The sequence below is a fragment of the Pyxicephalus adspersus genome, chromosome 10 (genome assembly GCF_032062135.1).
Source record: "Pyxicephalus adspersus chromosome 10, UCB_Pads_2.0, whole genome shotgun sequence".
Classification (NCBI taxonomy): domain Eukaryota; kingdom Metazoa; phylum Chordata; class Amphibia; order Anura; family Pyxicephalidae; genus Pyxicephalus; species Pyxicephalus adspersus.
The window spans coordinates 26,752,183-26,774,992 of NC_092867.1; the positions used below are offsets into that span (position 1 = coordinate 26,752,183).

At 38.3% G+C, this 22,810-nt stretch overlaps 1 protein-coding gene across 2 annotated transcripts in view; it reads left to right on the forward strand.

Annotated features, from left to right (window-relative positions):
* The window catches only part of SGMS1 (sphingomyelin synthase 1), a 157,435-nt gene that overhangs the window by 16,054 nt on the left and 118,571 nt on the right, over window positions 1–22,810 (forward strand). Inside the window, exon 3 of one of the 2 annotated variants that reach the window (XM_072425160.1) lies at window positions 15,508–15,651. The gene's annotated coding sequence lies outside the window, so the exon portion shown is untranslated. The remainder of the gene's footprint in view (window positions 1–15,507; window positions 15,652–22,810) is intronic. The other variant, XM_072425161.1, reaches the window with a different exon arrangement.

The window sequence follows — 22,810 nt, forward strand, 5'->3', positions numbered from 1 at the left end:
GCATGGGAGAACGACTAAAAGGTATGGGTTGATGTGTTGTTTTACCTTCAGATCTCACACAAAATGGCCATTTTTACTTTGCAAGGTCTCTCCAAAGCAGAAATTTTGAACAGATGTGTTATGCAAATACACAAACCATGACCGACAACTGTGTGAGAAACAAAGTTCAGCTAATGGGAAATGAATAATGTTTACTTCTTTTTTGAAGCTTCAAGGTTCTGAGCACTGCTATTGGTTTAGAGCTGACAAAAACCACTATGGCCCCACTACACCTATACATGTACAGTTGGAAGTGGTTTTTACGGAGGAGTTGCAACCAAAAGGCCAGGTGGTGGGAACAAAATGTAATGACTTTCTTATATACAGTAATACAAGGACTGGGGTGCCAGAATTGCAGCAGTTTTTTGGACTGATAAATCGAAAAGGTATTGAAAGTGGCTTATGGACTTATGTCTTCCGGCAACAGTAAAGCCTGGTGGAGGATTAGGAATTCATTTTAGCAAGTAGTGAAAAATGGCGATACCCTTACTTCCAGTACAATCATATTCATATCTATGTATTACTATCAGGGTGGCATATAATCCTTTTACAACCTAATTCGCTTCTCCACCTCCTATGTCACTGTCTGTATTTGTCTGTCATTTGCAACCCCTGTTTAATGTACCGCTACCCCAAACACAGGGCCACAAACTGGTATAGATCAAGCAACGTGTGCGAAAACAGGCTTGCTGTGTTTTATACCTTTTACAACTCAGTTGTTATTGCTCACAGTAATTGTATGTGCTAATTAATTCAAGTTACGGTATGTTTTCCCCATGAAAGTTGAATATTGCTTAATGCTGAAATGAGACATTGCATATGATTGTAAAATAGATGTTAAACGCAGTGTAGCACTGGCATGTATTCTCTCTTCTTGGTACCAACCATCCCAAGTGGGGCTGATATTTATTCAGAGATGCTGAATAAATTAATCCATTATTCACACTGTTTATTTCCCTAGAATAGGAGAGTAAGAATACAATGACAAGAGGTCTTGTGTGTTTGCTAAATACTGAGGCCACCAATCAGCACCAGACATTCCTTCAATGTTTGAAAACTGAAAGGTGGCTTTGTGGAAATTATTCTTGTTTTTACATAAAGCCCATAGGGTCCAATTACTTGCCTACTTTCCATGCTGTAGATATCAGCAGTATATGGCAATGCTATTTAGGTCAATGATAGTAGTAGCCTAAAGCTACGTACACACGTCAGATTTTTATCGCCCGATAATCGGCATCGGCCAATTAACGGGCGAAAATCTGCCGTGTGTACAGTCATTGTACAGTCATTGTCGTCCATCGTCCGGACGACCGACCTGCCGGATCCACGGACGATGGACGACAGCCGATCCTAATGAAAGGGAAGGGGAGAGAGCGCAGCAGGGTGCCGCTCCGTCGCTCTCCCCCTCCCCTCTCCATAGAGCATGAACGGTGCTGTATGTACAGCACCGTTCATGCATCGTGCACTCCCTTGTCGTTGGAAAGGATCGTGAAAGATCCTTTCCAACGACAAAAATTGGAAGTGTGTACGCAGCTTTAGACAAAAAAATATAGGCGTACTATGTAAAAGCATTTGATATGTCTGACATTGTTTTTTGGTGATGTATTTGGTAGTTGTATGTTCATGAAATATAATGTTCATATTCTATTGTGTCTCAAGAGTCGTGTGGCCAATTACATCGATATGTTGTGTTTATGTACCAATAGTACTTGTGGATCATTGAGTTCTCCACAATAAGCCATGGACTCTTTTTAAGGTACATTAGGAGGGTTCTTTGTAGAGCCCATGGCTTATTGTACCTTTTCTTGTGGTCACCTTATACCTGTCCTATCGCTAGCTCTTCTGCTGATTTTACTCAAATTACTCATCTCAGTCTCCTCCTATTGTACCTCACGGTGTAGTTTTAGGTGTTTTAAATAAAAAAGACACAATATAGCATTCTCTTCCATATAAAGCGTGTTGTGCCATAGGGTCTGCAGGATTCCAGCCAAGAAGATTGTCCAGAGCCCTATTCAGCCCCGGACCCAGGGGAGCTTACACTGTGTGTTAAACATTCACTCCAACATTCAATGATCAGAGTACAGTTGACATTGGTAAATGTTTCAGGACTTTCAGAGGTAAATCCTGCAAACACAAGGAAAAGTATGAACTGCATGCACCTAAAGTCCATGGGCCTGATTTTTCATAGCTCTCCAAGGCTGAGGATTCAGTTTCATTTGTTGCTGTGTCACCCAGGTTCACTGTTAAAAGTGTTGTCTCCCCAGCCTTGGAGAACTTTAATAAATCAGGCCTAATGTTGGAAATTAAACCCCGAATGACAGAGGCAGAATTTCGGCTGTATAAGTTCTATTCCATAGTCTCCTCCTTAAATTATTAATAGAAGTATTGTAAAAGTATGAATGTTATCCCCTTTATATATGTATTGAACTATTGAACTCCCCAGGATGATAAATAAAAAAATGTAACAAGCTTTGTTAAGAGATGACTTTTAAATAAGCTTTAATTAAAATTAAATTTGTTTTAAAGGTATTTAAGGTTTGCTGGATCTCCCATTCTCATCCATGGTAGTCTATCTTCTCTGGTCTTAACCACCTAGCCGTTAAGCCCGACCTTCGTACGGGCAAAAAAAAATGGCTAGGATGGTTAAGCCCGTATTTTTGTCACATCCTTACCTCCATGGTCCCGCTGTGCAAATCCAGCGTCGTTTTCCTATTCCAGCGTCATCCTCCCTCCATCGTCGTCCGTCGATCTCCCTCTCCAGCGTCGGGTGCCAGCGGGACCGGTAAGATGCCGGCCGGTATCTTGTGTTCCGCCGCCCGGCATCTTGTGTTCCGCCGCCTGGCCGGCGGAACACAAGATGCCGGCCGGCGGAACAAAGATACCGGCCGGCATCTTACCTGGTCCCGCTGATCGTCCACGTCCTTCTTCGTCCAGCACCGGATGATCTCTGAAACGAGAAGCCGTCCGGCGGAGAAAAAAAAAACCGGACGGCTCCTCCCTGCATGCGTGATGACGTCGGTGCGTGTGCGGGAAATTCAAATTGAAACTCATTCAAACATTTTGTATTGGATTCAATACAAGCTCCTGTATTCAATCCAATACAAAATAATTCAAATAAATACAAAGTTTGTAATTGGTAAATTCAAACTGTCATTTTGTATTGGATTGAATACAAACTCCTGTATCCAATCCAATACAAAAAAAAAAAAAAAATAAAAGTAAATAACTTGGAAATTCAAATTTATGTTTTGTATTTGATTGGATACAAACTTGCGTATCCAATCCAATACAAAATAATATAAAATTAATACAAAGTACATAACTGGTAAATTCAAACGCTCATTTTGTATTGGATTGAATACAAACTCCAGTATCCAATCCAATACAAAAAAATAAAAAAAAATAAAAGTAAATACATTTTTTATATTCATATTATCTACTAGAACCCCTGTTCGGACATATTTCTGTAAGTTACAGGTCTACAATTTAAAAAAAAAATTTCATGAAAAACAGTGGATCACTTTTGGTACAGAAATCTAGACCTCAGTGTAACGCTCAGGTGGTTAAAGAACTTTATTAAATCAGGCCCAATGTGTTGTAACTTTGTTCCCCTCTTTGGGTTTGCAGTTCCCTTGGATTCCTGGTCCATTTTATCCTCCCTTGTGTACTCCAAATGGGTTCTTCTGGTGCTTTAAATCTGTGTTTTAAATCACTGTGGTTTGTATTATTGGGTCTCTCTCAGACTTCACCAAAAATGGTTTATTCTATATGATTTTCCTAGAAAAAGTCTTTTGTCCACCATTGGTTCCTCCTGGACGTATAATTTAGCTGACCCTTCTGTTAGAATTGGTATCACCCCCATCACACGGATTATGGTCAGATATGTCTGTTGCTGCCCCTTAAAAATCAAAGTAAAAGTACAAGTGTATTTTTCATCAGAAGCACCTATACTTTTTTTTTTATGATATGTGCTTTTGTTCTCTTTAAAATATATTCGAATACATAATCCATTCCTGGTGTGCCTTACCACTACTTCCTAGTTGAAATGGCAACCCTATTGAAGCTAATCTTCCATCTCCTGTGTTGTCACTCTGACCTCACCTGCACCCTTTATCTGGAACCGTGCATGTTCAAACACAGCAGTGCAATAAAGCTGAGAAACCGGAAGGAACAGTTTCCATACAGTCACTTTGCTGCACCAACATATCAGGGCAATGGAAGGCACCATTATTATCATTTATCTTATGGATGTTGTGATAGAGATTGCATGTACGTAAAAGCCTCAAATAGCTCCTGCATGTTGCCAAGGGCTAATATAAAGTAATTTTGTGTAAAGAGTCTGGTTGTTTTAAATCACTTTATTTGGTAATGGTAATGGGCACTGCTTTATAAAATGCCAGTTGGACAATATTTGATTTACCAGTGCCTAGTGTAGGCAGTCTAACAGCGATTCTTTTTCAGTCAGTAATATGGAAGTGACTTGTATCTCAGAAAAGGATAGCAATCTTGCTTATTCAATGCTGTCATTCAAACTAAACAACATTTTAGTATTATATCCTTTTATTATGTTTAATTTGCTTCAGTCATGCGTGTCGTTTTTCCTTCAGTCTTTTCATCTTATATTGCAAATCTTTTCATCCCGGACTTATATAAATGTGCCAGAAAAATAAACCTTACTTTAAAGCTGCCTGCCTGTGTATTCTATTAAGATACAACGGGGTAATTTTTGTACTTGGCAGCATCTGAATCGCGCAAGCAAGACCTGGGTGACAGCCAAAATAATTTCCCAAACGGTAACAGAAGCAGCAGTACAAAAAGAGATAAATATTGCAGTCGAGCTGTGGATCCCCTGAGATATTTAACATTGTTTAATTTAGAAGTTCCTTTTTATACCGTGCTGGTTCCGATGCTATTAAAAAAAAAAGGGCAGAGACATTGGCCTTGAATTATACCGACCTGACAGATACTCAACTGTAATGTCCCTGCCCAGAAATTTAGTGCACAACAGTGTAACTCTAGGGGCCCATTAATGATTCAGAGATCTTGTAATTAAAGGTGTTGTTTCACCTGACCAGACTGGCAGGGATGAAATCTCATCTCAGTGATATCAGATAATTCTACACAATGACATGTGTCAAATCAGTTGAATTGAAATTGTTCATATTCTTGATAGGAACTTCTTCTGTAATGTAGAGTGCACTATAATAGATGGGACAGTCTATTTAAATCATCCCTATGAACTCCCAAAAAGCAGATCTGTATATTTTTAATTCCAGGTTCTGTGATTTACACTACGCTACGTACACACGTCAGATGATGGCTAGTATCGGACGAGAATCTGACGTGTACAGCGGCCGTCCAACGTCGTTCATGGATCCAATGAATGACTACAACACAAGTGGAGGAGAGAGAGCGCAGCTTGGTGCCACTTGCTTGTGCTCCCCCCACCCCTCTCCATAGAGCAGTGCTCGTTCATGCATCTTTCAGTCTTTTGTCATTGGAAAGGATTGTGAAAGATCCTTTCCAACGACAAAAGTCTAACATGTGTACGTAGCCTTAGGCCTTTTTCCCCACTTTGTGGTGCAGTGCAGTTTATGGCGCCTATATCCTATATTTTTTAGCAGCTGCATACCAGCTAATCGTATGACATCCAAACGTGAACATAGATGGATTGAAGTGTCTGACAATTATGTCCTTATAAATATGTTTTTATACAGTAATTTATCTGCGTTTGCTTAATGCCACTTTATTTTGTGATTTGAGATCCTCTTTATTATGCAGCAGAAGTATAAATAACTTTAATAAAAGATAAAAAAAAAATATCTTTATTCTATTTATAGATTAGCAAATTTCATTGTGGGGCATTTGCCCGCTGGCTATAGCAACATGATCCGCTTCTTTCCTAATCAACTTGCCTGATTTGGTGAGGATAAGCTTGGAAGCTTTTTCTACTTTCTATATGATGGGTGCTGTTGACATTGGAAGGCCCTTTTATTGCCTTCTAGGGGTAGCTCAAAGGACCCCTTCACACCTGTAAACGATCAATAATGTTCATAAGTTCTTTAAACATTTTTTCAGTTTGAATGTTAAAACTTGAAAGATTCATTATTTGTGACAGTCATGTGAAATGCATTGTTTCAGAGGAAATGTCATATAGTTGCATTTTCAAAATTTGTGTTTATTCTTTACTTTTCTTATCAAGCTGGAGCTCATCCAGCGCCTAAATTAGAATATTGCAATCACATGTTTCATTGGAAATCAATTAGTTGGGTTAAAAAGTACTGACTGAGCAGAAACTACTGTATATAAAAATCATATATTATCCACAGAAAATGTCTATTTAGCGGAGTCCAGGGAGTGAAGTGATTAGCGGTAATATGCATGATATAGCATGCACTTTATTTTCTTAGCATCCAACGAAGATTAACTTCTGTGCAACCCAGCAGAGGAAATACTCCACAAAGGTTCTTTTGTTGTTGAACTTTTCAACTCCCTCACAAAGCCAATATCAATACCCAATTCACACAAGGAAGTCTTTATTTGTTTAACATATCATGTACGAAATTCCAGCTCTCATACACATTAGGTGCCTGGGCAACCTGCAGTGAGATCAACAGATCTTTGCTTCTAATTATTCTGTAAGAAATATCTGAGAAGAATGGGCATATTTAATAGTCTACTTTGCACTTCAACCTAGAATGTAAGTTACCTTGTTGGAGTGTTTCGTGACTCTACATTGTGATGCCAAGAACCTGCCACATAACATCAGTTGGCTCCAGAATCTCTACAGTACTTGCTACATATCAGGTTTACTTGGCCAAAAGATGTTACACATTGTTATGTTTTGATAGACTGCCTTTTAGCTTTAATTGAGGCACTTATTTGTCATGGTATCATTTTAATAAGCTTGGGCAATGTCACAACATTTATTTCCATCCAGAGCTGCAATATTTTTTCACCAAGATCCCTTGTTGATGATGGGAAAGTCAAACCGATGTGTCTTCTCGGGCACATCCCAAAGATTCTCAATAGGGTGAGGGTCAGACACGACTGGATATGGGCAATCCATATTTGAAAATTATGTCTCATGCCCCTTGAACCACTCTAAGCCATGTGAATAATTGCATTGTTATCTTGGAATATGGCCATCTCACAATGCCATCAGTGAAGAAAAAAAATCCATTGATGGGAAAAACCTGGTCATTCAGGGTGTTTAGGTAGACAGCTGATCTCATAAGGTTGCTGAACCTAGACCTGACCAACTAATGCAACCCTAGACCATAACACTGTACCGACGGGCTTGGGACTTTTTATGGCCAGGCAGTGAATATACAGTGGTACCTCGGTATAAGTCCGCTTTGGAGTAAGTCCAACTTCGTATTATATAAGTCCTGTTAGGACACAAAAAATTTTGCTTGGTATACAACTTTTTTGCTTGAACTTGTATGGGTCAAAATGAGTCATAACATCTCGCGCTACCCTTATTTACCTCTCTCGAGACAAAGCCATGACTGCCGCTGAGCGTCAGTACACCAGTTGCTACCATTCAGTGAACAACCCACGCTATAACTCTCTGTGAATTACATAACATCTCCTCCTCCCTTCTGAGCACCAGCCTAGTAGGTACTCGACTTTTCTCAGCAAGGTAAAGTGAGGTTAAATTTTCATTTATTTTATCTAAATGCTTTTGTATTTATGTATTTTAGTATTAAGCAGTGTTTAAATTATTTCATACAGCCCCAGCAATTTATAATATGCCAATAACAGAATTTTGTTTCATGGGAACAGATTAATAATTTTCTTTTTTTTTCCTATAGGAAAAATTTGTTTGGTATAAGTCCCTTTTGGTATAAGTCCAAGGATCTGGAACGGATTAAGGACTTATACCAAGGTACCATTGTATTAGGTAAAAGAAATATGCAGTTTTATATAGACCTAGCATAGATATCTGAAATATATTTATGTGTTGGCCTTCTGTAATCTCCTGCAAAACAGCAGTTATGTTGATAAAGAAGGGAAAGTCCTCAGGACCAGTCAAAACTTTAAAGCTTTTCTAGAATTGTCAACAAAAAAAATGATATTGTTTAAGAAAAAGAAAATTTAGTAAAACCTCATCAGTGTGTTGCACTGGCCTATTTCAGGCTCAGGGCTGGTCATTTGATTCCATGTGACCCTCAAGGTGACCCCTATTTTCTTTTCCAATCAAACTGACGCCATTTTTTTTTTTAGGTTACTTCTATGTTGCAATAGATGCTGTGCTGAGAATATAAGAGGACTGCTGGTTTGGTGTGAGGTCCTATTCATTTTTTATATAATAGTACAACACAATGTTAACTTTTACTATATCATATGGCAGTAATAAATTGTCATGTTTTCCCAGTCACATAATCCCTTTAAGGTATAATATAAAGTACTGGGTTTAGTAAAAGATGACGCAGTTTTTGTATTTTACAGGTAGGGTAAAGCTAAATGTTTATGTGCTCACTGTGTCATTGTTATGTTCCTTTACTTCACTAATAATAAAATAGTTTCAGACATCAGTAAAAATGCAAAACTTTTGATACCACTAGTATAATATACTTACTATTCACATTTAGAAATGGCGAATTGCACTTTCATTTCATGTCTCTGGAAATCAATGTGAAATTATTATGAAACAATAAGGAAGCGCTGTGTCCAAGTCCAAATCCTAAAGATGCATCTAGAATAAAATTTGTTTTTAAATCTGAACTGATAAAAATACCATATATACGGTTGACAAATGTGTGTAGAGCAGATATACCTGCCAAAATTTTGTGTTCTTGTCTAACTATTCCTGCAATATCACAGCCCTCTTGAACAACGGAACCAGGTTTGTGACCTGACGTTTCTTCGGCGTAGTTTATCTACACAGCTAGGTCACCTCCTTGCCTCCAGTCTGTGAAAGTTAGTTATCATTCAAGTATAGAAAAATTAAAACCTTACACTGAGGAGCTGTTTTTCCTGCCAACGTATTTGCCTACCCGGTCCTGATTTACACAGCTTTTTCAGGTAGCACTAATTTATTTTCTCCTAGATCTTCTGCCTAGTATGGTGGTGCACATATGCATTGTTGCCATGGCACCCCAGACTGTGCCTAGGGTAGGGGGGGCATGTACGTTGTTACCATGGCTCCACAGTTTCTGTTAAGGATTGAGGTGTCCATGTGTGGTATTATCACAGCAGTAGGGATGTGACATGAACGCCAATGGGGCATTAACCAATTGACATAGATAAAGCGGAACTAAAATTAAGTAAAAAAAAAAATCGTGCTCACCTTTACTTCTGTAGATCCCTCGATTCCTGCGGAGGTTTCCTGGTTTGGATTCCGCACTGTCCGGTTATCTGTCTTCGTCCTGGCGCAGAGGAAGTGGCATCTGCAACCATATTCTTTTTTCTTCTCCTGCTTCGGCCTACCTAACCCCATCTCACACTGTGCAGGCCCAAGATAGGGTGTCTCCCTGGGCATGCCCCCCATTAAAGAAAAAGCTCCTACTGCGCATGCCTGAGATAGGACTTTTGCAGAAGCAGCACCCAGAAGCATCCTAGGATGCGTGGGTATTCTAGGAGCTCAGAAGATGAGGGGCTTCACCCTTTTTCTCCCCCCCCAGAAAAATGGTAATTTTTACCTTACACAAAAGGGTTATCAAGAATACATCTACAAAAAAAAAGTTTCTTGCGGTCCCTTTTAGCTGGGCGCACCGCCCGGCTGTTTTTGGGAGGTTACTGATAAGTTGGGTCCCATTTAGGGGGCTTCCACCCACCTACAATTTTGTTACCACCCAGCAATTTCTTGCTTGAGAACTGTATACTATCCCCTATATTAGTGCACATGTAATACTTTGAACCTTTTTTTCCATAGACTTTGCATTTAGAGTTCAAAAGGGACAGAAAAATTGGCCTGTTGTTGCAATCAATGTTCAATTTAGGGTATTTTTAGTTATCGAAAGTTTTTTTTGTGCATCTAAAATTGAATAGTTTACAGGAATTACGTATTTAGTCTTTGCAGTTATCTATTTTCTGTAAATGATAAGTAGAGCTAGCATGCTGCCGGTTCATTGCCTCTGTTTACCCTGGGGATCACATGGCTTCTGGGATACAAACATACAGTAGATCTGTACAAGTCCTTCCTGCAGTGTGTTTTCCTATTCCAAGTCTGGAGTTGGCAAAAGAATAAAAGGATTAAAGTAATAGAGAATAAGAACAGTTGTTTCCTTGGATACGGGAATTACAATCTCCGCTTTCAAAATAATAACAATACACTGATGGTTTCATTTTTATAAACCTCAGACACAGTTAATTGGGCATAAAATGTAGAGCTGTTCTGGTATACGACATTAAAGAAGTGAATATAAGTTGTGAATGTTTATTGCATTCATTCTTACTTTTTTAGAAGCAATGTTCTTTATGAAACTGTCTCTTGTATCTTCTGTAACAGTGCTGTTTAAATTTGGGGGTGCTCATTTTTTCCTGACCTTGATGCTGAGTGTGGACTCTTCTCTTGACTCCGTGTGAGAAGTAACAATGTAGTGCAGGCAGCAACCAGTGGATGTTGCTCCAATATAGGGCTTAAAGCGGTTTGTGTATGCAGAGTGCAGAGGTCAGGTAAATGTAATGTTCTGAGTGCAGGACTCCGCGGTAAGTTCCGCGGTAACTCCATACACACCCGCACAAACACAATCAGTTACCACTCTAATGGCATGGCAATGGCATGGCTGACTCTGTCCCTTTCTCAGTTCCCTGTGCGTCTTCTGGTGTGGGGTTAGTAGTCCTGAGCAGATACTGTATGTACTGTATGTACCCTTTTCTGATCTGTGTGTGGAACAACTGTGCTTGCCAAGAAGCAGTATGTCCGGCAGTCACAGCCGGTAGTCCATGACGGACAAGTGTGGAGGGGAACAATTGCGGTGAGAGACAAAGACGGAAAAGGACACTTTTCTGAGAGTAGGTTAGGTGGAGGACAGTTTACCTGAATCCTCACGTTCCACCTGTTGGACAGGCCTTTCATATAAACATACCGGTAGATAAAATTTATCATGATAATTTGTATATGCAAAATATGCACAAGACAGACCTCATTCACTTCTATGCACATAGAAGGTGTATGATGTACTCCCATGCAGGTATGGCTTTCTAAAGAGCTTTGCATTTTGATCAACCACACAGGACATCATGTATTTACTATAGAAGAACATTCTGCAGGCAGCAGTACCAGGTATGGGACTTTTTCTCCATAATAAATTTATATTAAATATGTTTAGCTTATTTCTGATTGATAGTACTGTTTAGTAAATTCAGAAGCTTCATTCTTCTTACTACAGATGTTCCTCACTTAATGACCAGGTTCCATTCCAATGACCTGTGAATTGGTCATTAAGTGAAGAAGATAGTAAGGAGCTAGTTTGCTGATTGAGGAGAATCCCTACATGGGACAGAGGATAGAGCTGAGAAGAATGAAGGGGAGAAGCCACGTGCTGTATACTGTACAGTTCTTGTACAATGTACCTGTCACAGAGGAGCTCGTAATTGTGAGCTGTCGTTAAACAGGTAAGTCGGTATTTCTGATACATGAAGCTACAGGTCCTGATAAATAGAGAACCTGAATACAAATTTAAAAGCTAATTTGGATGCAAATGTGAATTTTGTGTTATGGATGTTTAATTGAATTGAATATATAGACTCTTTCCAGAACGCCGATATTAGAAGCGTAATAAGTGGCTCAGTTAATAAATCATCTCCCCAATTAGATACAATGCTGTCCTGCATGGCATATAAACCTTATTATTGAAATCATGCCTTACCAGGGGCTTTTAACAATGTTTTTTTCACCATAACAGATCGTTTGTCAGCCTTCATTCAGATGACTGATTCACCTAGGGTTACAGCTCTTTTCTATTAGCAGATACTTTATAACATAGCATGGATTTATATGACTGCTTGCTGCAGAATATAGCACATTTCTTTTACTCAGCTTGGAAGAGTGGAATTATAATGTATTGGATTACTTTATTCACAGAATAGAGGTTAGTGACGTCAGATAACCTACGTGCTGATTACAAATGTTGAATAGAATATTTCTTGCAGCACATCATATTTACTAGGAATTGTAAGCTGATGTTTAAGACATTCCAACTGTGCAGTATATGGAGTGGCCGAGATCTTGGCTGACTTGCTTTGCACAGAACATTCCTGATTTCTTCCTAGTGTTTTTTTTTTTATTGATTTGATCAATAGAATGTGAGAAAGGGGGATTTTTTTATTTATTTTTAACTGCCAGCTTTGGCACTTTTTAAATTTGTTTTCCTCATAAAGCTTCTATCCTCTGGTTTGGTAGATGTTTCCATAGCTGAGTTTCAGGATGCTGGCATTACACTGTGTCTCAATAACTTGCACTGCTAAATCATGGGCCTTGACAGTTCATATCCTAAAGCCTCTAACTATAGCTACTGGGATTATTGGTCTTCTGAAATTAGATGAAGACCTGACATGACCTCTCTCTAGCTCCAGTGATTGATACCTGAGCTGTTCTAGTAGTTTTGTTTTCTGCTGCCAGATTTTCCGAAAACAGATTTGCCTTTTCTGACCAAAGCAGAGCACGCCCAGCCTGTAATAACAGAGCCTTTTCTGCTAATTCAAACAGGATGATTGTGATACTTCAATCATTTTTTTCAAGCATTGCCATTTTTGCATGATTTGCTGTGGATTTTTCACATTTTCTTGTGATGTAAGTTCTAAACCGAAGTTTTTGGAGAGCAATCCAGGAAGTGTTCCATTTTGAGGATAATTTACTAAAGGAATAGAGAATGTTCACTCTATGTTAGACTGTGTTCATCTCAGTTAACCAATCATGTGAAAAACATTTCTTTTTTTATCCTTATGATTGTCCATGAAGAGAACGTTGTTAGAATTTAATAAATGAAAATTCTTAACTCCTTTAGTAAACAAATTGAGTCTCTGACTGACTTCCCATATGTGGATGAGTCCCTGGTTTGACAATGGTAACACTTTAAGATCAATTCAGAGTCCCCTGAGATGTAGAGGTCCGTAAGGGCTTATTTTAACTTTTTAACTTTTTTACTTAACCCAAGGGATATTCAGCTGCCTCTGTTCTATTGCGGTTGCTGCCATCTTCTTCTTTTCCACATTCCAATCTTGGAATGATCTTGATTGGCCAGGCTGGAATGACATAACACGCGTGGAAGATTGCAGCACTTCATTTAGTCCAGGCATCTGCAGGATGTGTTGGGTATTCTGACAAACAAAACTGAGCTTTGCAGAGATGACAGATGGGATGACAATCAAGCAGGTAATAAACCTTATAGCAGGAGGGACATTACCTGTCCGCTCAATAATAAAGTCATATATTTTTGAATGTTTTAAATGAGTAATTGAATACTTAAAGAGGAAGAAAACCCAAAAATGGGTTAAACCCAAAACAAAAAATACACTTACCTTCAATCCCGCAGAGCAGTCGATACATCCAGAGGTTTCTTCCATCGGGTCCCGTGTCATCCCGTTATCTGTCTTCAGGTCGGCATGCTAGACACGGTCATCTTATTTCTGTTCTTCTGGGTTCTTCTTCCTACGTCACCCGACGCAGGCGCAAGATCGGGAGATGTAGATGGGAAAAAAAACTTGCCGATCTCACTGTGCATGCGTTAGATCGGCAATTTCTTTCCCTTTTAGCGAAATGAGCAGCCAAGAGCCTCCAGGATGCGTCCCGTAGGTATCCCGGGAGGCTTTACGCTCCCATTCATTCCTAGGTGATTGAGAATTAGGGAGCAGTGCTGATTTTTACCAAGGTTTAATGTATAGAATACACACAGGTTTTTGTAAAGGTAAATGATCTGTCAGTTTATTAGTCTCTTTCTACAGGTTTCAGATGAATTTAACAAGCGTTCTGATTATTATACCTATTGCATACCATGTATTGTATGTCTTCTGTATTGGGGCCCATATGTTATCCACTTGCTACACTCTGTAGTTCGTCTCTTGTGCTTTTAAGCATCTCCGTGGATCTCAATTAATTGGCAATTTTCCACATTTACAAGGTGATACACTGGCGGATCTTTGTTGGGTTCCTTTGTGGACAGCTAATTAGATTTTTCAGTCCCTAATGTAGACTTCTCTGAGCTGGGAAGTGTTCACAATGAAATGCTGTAATAGCACGTCTTTATGAAAAAGGTATTGTGTACGTGGTCTGTGTTGGTAAAATGGTAAAATGGTAATTTATTTCCATACAGCTAAATATAATCATATGAAGTATTGGTTGTAGAACTGTGCCTTCACTATAGGGAGGCAGAATGAGGAATAGACGATGAGTGTCTTGCTGTCCATGGTGACCTGCTACTCTCCAAATGTAATTTCCCTTAAAGCTGATTTTCTGGTAGATCAACAAAATCACTATTAGATCATGTTAAAAAAAATTAATATAGAAAAGAAATTATACAATTTACTAACTAACCCATATCTCTGCATCTTTTTTATATTGGTTTCCTATAATCTGCACAACATTGGAGAACTGACCCATCCTCTCCCAGCAGTCAGGATTTGATTATATTACACAGTGCTAGAAGTCTAAAATTCTGAGCATGCCTTAAACAGTAAATAAACTCTGGAGCCCTATAGTTTTTAATACTTAGCTGCCTGAATAGCATACACATTTGATCCTAAATAACTATTTAAAGTGAAATGTACAAGCAGCCAGCACTCCAGGTAGCAGTGAAGTGAAATCTTATGTTTTTAAATGGCATGATTAAGATAATCTTTGCTTTTCTGCTACCTGGAGTGCTGCTTTCTTGTACTCAAGATCACTTTGATCTGAGATGCCTCCACTGCTGTGCACCCAGCACCATACCTGAAGCCCAGGGGTTGTTGTGATGAGGAATTTATTTTTCATATAAATAGCTATTCATATGCAATTTTTCATGCATTTAAAGGTCAAACATAGCACACAAAACTCCATTATACTTTTTTTACCCAGATGTTTAAATGCATTCTATAAGGACACATTGGATCAAAAACATGACTTGTTGAAAAGCAGATCAAATGCAACTCACAGACTGCTATGAAGGTTGTTTGACAAACAGCAACTGACTTCTCAAAAATGTCAATAGGGCTTAAGGCCTGTGTATAAGGTGCGGTCCAAAAGTATATCAAACAACGCCCGGTGAGGCTTACCTTAAACCAGCAATATTATAAGGTTTTTCTGCCTTCTTTAAATACCACAACATTTTGTGTAAAGGTCAACAAATTATTGTGAACTATTCAAAATAATGAACTCCTCTGAAACGTACATTCACATCATAATCCCAAGTGGGCAATAAATAAACGTCCAGCCATTTTTTATTTAAAATCTAAAGAGCCCAAAGCAGACTATTGTCATGCAATGTTTGTTATGCACTTATGTTTTGTAAGATCAAAGCATATCTGGTTTTGTTTTCTGTGCAGGCCCGTCAGTGTTCATGTCATGGGGACAAAACCAGTGCAGCAGCTGTGAGTAGGAGGAGCGGGCGTGCAGTGAAGTTCATAGCGGAATCCATACTGTCACCTGGGACTATCAACATCATAGCACAGGTGTGTTAGTATCCTCAGGTAAGCTTCAGTCCCGCTCTTTCATTACATGACTCATTTATTTATACCTTATGACAGCTAACAGGCCATGCATGCAGACATACTCCCAAGCTACCAATAGATCATGGTAAATTTGGAAAACTGCTTTTTATTGTTGCAGGTAAAATGCCTTGCATCTAAAATAAATATTACATTATTTTTTTCTAAAAAAAAAAAATATACAATTTGGGTCACATTTATGCATAGAGCTACTGAATCATATATGTTGACTACTGTCCTACCACTGCTCAAATGTCTTGCAAGTCTGCAATACTTATGGCCTTAGATCACAGTACTTTGCAGTCACAGCCATGAAATCTTTGCTGAAGGTAAGTCACCTCCAAGTATAGAGGATTTTATTATCTAATTATATTAGATAGAGAATTGTTTTTAGATATACCGATGTTGTCCCGTTAAAGACCCAACAGAAACAAATCTTCTATAGCAAAGCCTTTCTACAGGAACCGGACTTTGTATACCTTAGCTTACCTAGTGGAGATTATTAACCTGAAATATTTATTGGCTTGTCTTTGTGGTTTGTTTTATCTTGATGTTTATATACTTCAATGGTAATATTACATATAAGCTCAAAGAAAAAAGTGATCTGTTAACTATTAAACAATAGAAAAATTATTTTTTGTTGTGCCACGTACTTGGATTTTCTTACCTTATATGATTCTGTTTTCATCATACACATTCTAATGATCAGTTCCCATGTGTACTAATAATCAGAAGGATTCAATTGCTTTGTACTAGAGACAGTGTAACTTTCATATTACAGTTTACTTCTAGGGGCCCCTGCAGATTCAGAAATTCTGGCATTACCGGGATCCCATGGCATTCCTGTCTCTGCTGCCTTTGAATACAGAACCCCTATTCTAGACCAAGGCACTGTCACATATTATGATCAGTAGGTTCATCATGTAATAGTCAACCCTCCTCCTTTCCGCATCACAATAAATTATGGTGCCATTTGCGGCTAAGGTAGAAGCATTATTAATTTAATTTTTCTTTGGTAATGTGATATTTGTTCAACATCCATGGGACCCATGTTGTACTGAAAAAATAATGTAACTAAATGGTCACGTATAATTATGTTTTAACTTTCTACAAAAAAAGCATGAAATTGTGATTTTTAACAAGTCCTGTGAGTATTGTTGCAAGTATTTTTGGTAATGAGCATAAAAGTGGTGTGTTGTAACCTCTTTAAAAATCACTGTCATTTTGCCCTAAATTATTAAGGGGGGCAAAATGTTAAGCTATTTTGTTTTCTGATACAAAATGCTCCTTCTCCGAAAAAGCATGACCGGGTTCTTGCTATTATTGCTATATTTGCTATTATGTTCATTTTTTTGTGATTTTGGGTGAAGTTCACTTACTGTCCTCACCATGTTCAGACAATGGATCTGTTCCAAGTTAGAGAGTCACCAAGTTGTAAAATTAGTTTAAAGATGATGTAGGCCTTGGAGCTTGCAACTTGACTTAAACAAGGCCTTAATCACAGCTCACTTTCTTGTTAGATTAAACCAGGCAAAATGCTCAATATACAGAGCCAATACACAGAATAAGAATTTTTAATACTTACAAAATGTTATAATCTGCTTAGTGCAACCAAATTTCAAAATTCCAGTCATGTGGCTTTATTAGAGACCCTTGTCCTTGTGTTAAAACCTTGTGAATAAAGCCTAAAAATAGGCAGTTTTATATATCTGCCAAGTGATATATTTCTGTCCATGCTTCAAGAATTTCTGGCAAATTAACAAAAGCCCAGTTTTTGCTACATAGAGAATGTTTAAATATAAATACATACCACCAAATGTGTGCTCTTTCCTTGAGCTAGTAATTTTGAATGATATATAATGATTGAATCCTTTTGAGTTTCCCCTTTCCAGCCTTAGGAAAAAAAATATAAAAGAACAAGTAAGACAGTATGTTACAATAAAGATGTGCAATAAGTACAGCAGCTAGACATCGTAACCTAAAAAGTTATTGCAATGGACTGCTATCATTTGCATTTCTCTGTTACCATTTGTACTATTCTTAGAATTAGGTTTAGCATGTATTAAACAAATTTGATCCTCAGGAGGTACTGGGCCCATTCTATGACTGGTGTGAAAGTTCCTCTGGCAAAGTAAGTCTAGCAAAGGGAAGGTTACAAGATGGTACCAAATCCTGAGGGTGCAAATGACTCCATTGTGTGTTAAAAATGTTTCAATACCATAACATTAATAATAATATACAGTTTTTATGTTGCACCGACATATAAAGCAGAGCCGTACATTAAATAGAGGTTGCTAATGACAGACAGATACCGCTAAATCAAAGACACAGGAGGAAGAGAAGACCTTGCCCAGAAGAGCTTACAATCTAAGAGCATTGCCACCATTCCCCCCTGTTATTGTCAAAATACCAAATACCAGAACTTCAATGGCAGAGTTTAGCAAGAGAAGAGGTAGGCCATTGTTAATCTGGCAGAAGTCAGGACCTCCTCCACATATCTGGGCTGGAATCCAAGGAACTCAAAAGGATCAACATGGAAAATTAGAAAAATTACCAATGCAATTTTTCACTTTTGTTACCTTTGTTACCTTAAAATAATTTAAGACAAGGTGTCCTCCAATCTATATGTACAATCTCTTTAAAATTGTAGAGGATTCTTAAGGTCCCATTATCACCCATGTGCATATGCTGAAGTCTGTATGACTGTTCTCCAAAGCGATTTTCCAACCTATTCTGCATTAGTGCTGCAAACTTTTTATTTGTCACAGGGCAGGTGTAGATTCAAGGCCTGGCTGCACACAGTGAATGCAATTTTACAGGTGAATAGTGGATATTATAGCTGTAGGATTTTCCATTTTGGCTAAAGTCTTTAGAATGTTTCTAATTGTACTTTGCACAGGATTAGTAGATCTTCATGTAGATAAACTTTGTTCTTCAGATGGTAATATTTAACATCGCCTATAGACTTACTAGCCCTTTTACAGCCATTTGCATGTTTAAATGTAATCAAATGCAGAAATGCTGCAGACTTCACCCTCCGGCCACGTATCCTCTCTAACAGCTGTAATGGAAATGTTAACATTTAACTTTGCTGGGTTGGGTGTTATTCCATTGCTTGAAAAACATAAACACATATGTTTCCAATATTTGTAATAGAAACTGCAAATCTTTAAAAGCGTGTATTTTTAGGGTTGGGTTAATGAGAAATTCTTTCTATGAAATAAATGTACTACATCTGCTAGTTATGTCAAATAAACAACTTTGGAGAATTGAAACCTTGTTTCTATTCTTTTATTTGGAGGTGTAAAACGAGAACTTGACGAATAAAACATTGTGTGCATTTAATTTTTCCAGATTCTGAAGGAGGACATCCTAGGTTGCACCATAACTGGGACATGGAGTAAAGGGGCAGCTCTTTAATTTCGTAACAAACCGCCTAAAAACTGATGCAAGGCAAACCTTTTTTTTTTTTCCAATAACAAATCTGTCCAAAATGACACCAAAACGGGAAGTGAGATAAAAGTCCAATGACCTTTATTAAAAGCAAAAAAACTTAACTTTAAAGCAGAACAGTGTTCAAAAAAGCAGTACTATGTAAGTTGTGGATTGCATTGATCATTTATTACCGTGTGAATTATTTTGTTTACAATCACTCCTTGAAAAATAATTCCTGCAGGTATTCGGTGTGGGTACGTAGAGGATATGTTATGGCAGAATTATAAGTTTAGGGCCCCTAGGAGCTCTAGCTTTAATGGGTAGCTATGCACAAATATGGACATTATGGCATTTTTACCAAGAAAAATGTCTTCATTCAGCAATGTGTCACTGACATTTTTCCTGAGACTTCTTTATTCTCTTTTGGCCAAGCCAGGATGGCATCCCATGGCAGTTACTTCATCTCAGCATTTGCTTTAGTCGTTTGTAAACCATCTGAAGAGATTGCATACCTTTTGTAACAAATTGTTGACAGGCAAGGAGAATTTATGGTAAAAGAGTTTTACAAGCTTTAGAGAGATGTTTGTCTTGGCCATGCAGGGAAAAGTAACTCTGTAAAGGGCATCACCCAGTCTCTATTTCCTTATATTGCTTGTGCTCCCTTACAGCTGTAACACTACCCTGTACATCGGTAATGGAGGAGTACCTGACCTATTCCACTGTGGAGTTGCCAGGGCCTTATAGCCAACCACTAAGGCAGAGCATTGTCGCATGACTGAGGGAGCAATATCACTGCTCACCCACCTTGCCAAAACTGGCAATTTTGGTACCAACTGCAAAGGAATGGAGGACAGGTAAATATGTAGGGTCGGTTGGTACTTACTTACTGTACGGTTGAACAATGTCAGTACAATGTCACTCAACAGACCTAGTTTTTTGTATGTTGTTACCGAAATCAGCCGGTGAGCAAAGTCACATATGTAGCTGAAAGCAACAACTCTTTTCTGGGAATATGAATACCTCAGGTGTAGAGGTGCTGATCCTCACTTCTGAGGTTACAGTACTTTATTAATAGCATGTGTTATGAAAACTGTTCTATTTTCTCCTCTTTTTCATGTCTCAAGGCTCTATCTTAAAATAAGGACTTATCCCTTGGGTTTTTTACTGAGTAGATGGAATGTAATATGGTCTGATTTAAAAAAGTAAAGCTTCACTTCATAGGATAACAGTGGAGGTTTTTTTTGGTTTAAAGTGAACTGTGTTTGCACATGTTTGGGCAATTCCCTTCTTATAACTCCTAATTACTTTCCTATATCCCTCTTCCTTTCTCTGCACTGCTGCTTGGATGTAAGTTACTTGTAGATATGTAGGAGAATGCGTTTTTCTCCTCTTCCTCCCACTATACCTATGTAGCTATTTAACAGGCCCCAGCACTATCACATTATGGCAAGCAGAAGGTTCTTAAAGCGGAACTAAACTGAAAACAAAAAAATGACATTTACCTTTAATCCTGCAGATCCCTCGATGGCGCTGGTCCTTCTCGTGATCCGGTCCTGGAACTCCTCTTTGTCCTGGTGCTGGGTGCCGCCATCTTCATTCTTCTCTTCCAACTTCTTCTTGTCTTCTTGGCACGTCACCGGATCTCGCACTGCGCCGGTGCCAGATCGGGTGACGTAGCCCGCTGTAAAGGGGGAAAAAAAGAGAGCCGATCTCACTGCGCTTGCGTGAGATCAGCATCTCTTTCACTTAATAGAAAAAATGCCCCTTCTACACATGCCTGAGATTAGGGCATGCCCAGAAGGAGCACCCACAACCTCCCGGGATGCGTGATGTAGGTATCCCGGGAGGCTCTGCACTCCTATTCAATCGATCAAGACGGAGGTGCTGCACCCTTTTTCTTTTTTTTTCTTTTCTTTTTTTTTTTATTAACATTTTTCCTTTAGATATAAGGTTTGTCTAGCCTTTTATGTAGAGTCAAAATGTTGAGTTTAGGTCCGCTTTATTTTTGTGTAAGCTCTGATCATAGCAGGTTATGAGGCCTCAGGGCTGTGAAAGAAGTTGGTGTATCAGCAATGTCTCTATATCTACTAGTTGGTCACATTCAGATGAACTTTTTCTTGTAATGTTGATGACATTTCCCAACTTTTCAAGCTGCTTTGTCAGTTCTACCAATGTAGGGTGTATCTGCTTACAAAACTGTGAAACACTTTTAGCATTACATGAACAAGTCCAGTTTAATGCGACCAACTACTACTACTAGTAGTTGATCACATTACCATTACTACTATACAAAGAGAACTTTCACAAACGCAGCATCTCTTTATTACCAATATATCTTTGGTATATACCAAAGGTTTCATTTACACAACTGGCCAAACAGAGCATAAATGTTTTTTTTTCAAATCTATCCTCTTTCCCAAAGAAAAGATAAAATTGGTAAGGTTAGAATTGTGATGGAGTAATGATATATAAATATGTTATTTCTTCTAAAAAGACATAAAGTACATTTCCTCTTATTATCTGTTGAAGGTGTTATATTAAAGAACTGCACCGTGAAAAAATACCAGTATTTGAAAGCAACAAAAGGATCCAAGCTTTTATTGGTTTAAAAGAAAAAGATTACTGGTTTCAGTGTGACAATTTTAGCAGCTCTCTGTCTGCTGGTTATTACTATGTGTCATATATGCTGCCAGTTATTCTGTCTCCAGGAGATTCATAGAGTGAAGCTTGTCATCATAGGTTTTTATTTATTTGCAGCAGTATGTGTATACTGGAAAAAATTAAATGGCAATGAAAACTCAGTGACAATTGGGAGGCTGTCACTGTGACATGACAAGTATATGCTACATTTTGTAAACATAAAACTCTGGGTTGTAATTATACATCTGTCATTAGACAACTTAATATTGTGCTATCATCATAGGCTATATAGTAGGTTTGAGCTTTGCATGCAATGGTCAATGCGTAATATAAGAACACCACTTTAATGTAAGGCAGTAACCCCCCTAAGAATGGGGTTTTAAACGCAAAGGCTGATCCTGGAGGGGGTTTGGATCCATATAATAGAGAACACCTACCTTCTTGATCTTGTCAGTATTCAATACTTAATTACATGGAACGCAGATGAAAAGCAAGAATTTTTTTTAAAAAACTCTGCAGTTCTTGCTTTTTGGCACCCCTTTAGAGAAATTGTCATGCCAGGTCTACTGTATTTTTCTTGATGACTTTTTTGACGTGCCCATGCAGCAATTTGGTACAGAAAAGAGTCAATATTCTCAGCATATATTTCACACTGCTGTCAAACACTTTCTAAAGCACAAAGTTTTTTGTAATTGTTATGAGCTGACTGCTTGATAAAGATTGGTTTTGTGTTTTGCTGTTCTACATCACAGGTATTAACATACGTGGATGAGATTGACAATACAGTTTGCCATAGTTACTAGATATTCTTCTGCATCTAAATCAAGTCATACATTTGTTTCTGAGTAATAGACTTTTGACAGTGGAAGATTTATGCCATTAGACGCCCAACCCTGAGAAGCAGTGTGCATAGTATTTGGTCAGTGTTATTTCCCGTATTACTTCTAGTACGTAACCCTCTCCTACCTTAATACCTAACAGTTTCTTAAAACAAACTTTTAGCACATACCTTTTCCACAATGTATTCCCAACACTAATCTGACCCTTAAAATAAAACTAGTGCAAT